This window comes from Coregonus lavaretus (assembly GCF_964263955.1).
Source record: "Coregonus lavaretus genome assembly, contig: HAP1_SCAFFOLD_1150, whole genome shotgun sequence".
Lineage (NCBI taxonomy): Eukaryota > Metazoa > Chordata > Actinopteri > Salmoniformes > Salmonidae > Coregonus > Coregonus lavaretus.
Window position 1 is genome coordinate 155,001 of NW_028157619.1, and position 2,648 is coordinate 157,648.

The following is a 2,648-nucleotide window of genomic DNA, read 5'->3' on the forward strand; positions in this document are numbered from 1 at the left end:
CCCACCTAAACACACAGATCGTTTGTTGTTGAAATGCATGTGTCCAACACCATAACTAGACCTAGCAGCTCCGACTACAGCTCAGCAAGCAATGTGCCAATGAAAACCAAATATATTAATTAGTGTATGATGATGGTGGCACACACATTTTCACAATTAATAAATTCCACCCCATCGAGTTGTGATTTAATTATATATGTATATGCCATTATTCATTTAAGCATTTTATTAGCTAAATGAGGGAACGGGAATGTAAGCATATCACAACGATTTGAATTAACCCTCTCCAAATGTAGACAGCAGAAGTAACAGAATACTTAGCGACTGATCAAAACTGCACACAGGGCGCGTTGCTAATGGCAAAACACATTTCAGATTAAAGATGAATAATTGACAAATAAAGCTTGAATGGCTTTTAAAGGGCCAAATGTACTGTAAATTATATTTCTCTGGTCTTCAAACCTGTTGCTGGATCCCAGGAAGTGTAGCTGCTGCCTTGGCAGGAACTAATGGGGATCCATAATAAACCCCAGGAAGAGTAGCTGCTGCCTTGGCAGGAACTAATGGGGATCCTTAATAAACCCCAGGAAGAGTAGCTGCTGCCTTGGCAGGAACTAATGGGGATCCTTAATAAACCCCAGGAAGAGTAGTTGATGCCTTGGCAGGAACTAATGGGGATCCATAATAAACCCCAGGAAGAGTAGCTGATGCCTTGGCATGAACTAATGGGGATCCATAATAAACCCCAGGAAGAGTAGCTGCTGCCTTGGCAGGAACTAATGGGGATCCCTAATAAACCCCAGGAAGAGTAGCTGCTGCCTTGGCAGGAACTAATGGGGATCCATAATAAACCCCAGGAAGAGTAGCTGCTGCCTTGGCAGGAACTAATGGGGATCCTTAATAAACCCCAGGAAGAGTAGCTGCTGCCTTGGCAGGAACTAATGGGGATCCATAATAAACCCCAGGAAGAGTAGCTGCTGCCTTGGAAGGAACTAATGGGGATCCATAATAAACCCCAGGAAGAGTAGTTGATGCCTTGGAAGGAACTAATGGGGATCCCTAATAAACCCCAGGAAGAGTAGCTGCTGCCTTCGCAGGAACTAATGGGGATCCATAATAAACCCCAGGAAGAGTAGCTGCTGCCTTGGAAGGAACTAATGGGGATCCATAAGAAACCCCAGGAAGAGTAGCTGCTGCCTTCGCAGGAACTAATGGGTATCCATAATAAACCCCAGGAAGAGTAGCTGCTGCCTTGGCAGGAACTAATGGGGATCCATAATTAACCCCGGGAAGAGTAGCTGCTGCCTTGGCAGGAACTAATGGGAATCCTTAATAAACCCCAGGAAGAGTAGCTGCTGCCTTGGCAGGAACTAATGGGGATCCATAATAAACCCCAGGAAGAGTAGTTGATGCCTTGGAAGGAACTAATGGGGATCCATAATAAACCCCAGGAAGAGTAGCTGCTGCCTTGGAAGGAACTAATGGGGATCCATAATAAACCCCAGGAAGAGTAGCTGCTGCCTTGGAAGGAACTAATAGGGATCCATAATAAACCCCAGGAAGAGTAGCTGCTGCCTTGGCAGGAACTAATGGGGATCCATAATAAACCCCAGGAAGAGTAGTTGATGCCTTGACAGGAACTAATGGGGATCCTTAATAAATACAAATACAAATAAACAGTAATATTCCATATTATGTTGTAGAATAGATCATTTAATATGTATGGATTTGACCTTCTAGAAAGAATGAACCAGAGTAATAGACTGTCAACATCCTCAACACCAGGTCTCTCACTTCACTCAGTGGGCCAGCTCTGGCTGTCAAGATGATGCAGCGCCGAGAAGGAGTTTATTTAGCTTGAAGAGGGCTGTCAAATCGAACCGTCAGACTGCACTTTTTGATGAAGCCCTATTGCTCGCTCATCTGTCAATCAAGGAGAAAGACTGCTGCCAAAGTCAAATTCAAGACTTGAGAGAAACTGAGTTGTCTGACACGCTAACATTTCACAGTGAGAGCCGGGTGATGGAGAGTTATTTGAAGGGTATTCTGACACGCTAACATTTCACAGTGAGAGCCGGGTGATGGACAGGTATTTGAAGGGTATTCTGACAAACTAACATTTCACAGTGAGAGCCAGGTGATAGAGAGGTATTTGAAGGGTATTCTGACAAACTAACATTTCACAGTGAGAGCCAGGTGATAGAGAGGTATGTGGTCCTCTGTAGCTCAGCTGGTAGAGCACGGTGCTTGTAACGCCAAGGTAGTGGGTTCGATCCCCGGGACCACCCATACACAAAAAATGTATGCACGCATGACTGTAAGTCGCTTTGGATAAAAGCGTCTGCTAAATGGCATATTATTTATTTGAAGGGTATGCTGACAAGCTAACATTTCACAGTGAGAGCCGGGTGATAGAGCGGTATTACATGGGTATTGTTATATATTTAATGGGTCCTCAGGAACAGGGCAGTGTCTCAAATAAGTCAAGTCCAGTACGTCATAACAGCATCAAGCAGTAGCCTAAGACTGTGGAGCTCATAGAAATATAATGGCATTCACAATCATATCTTCACACCACAGCAATTTCCCAGATATATGGAAGAGTAATGCATCCCCTCTGGATTTGTTGTGTGATGGTGTGATATTGT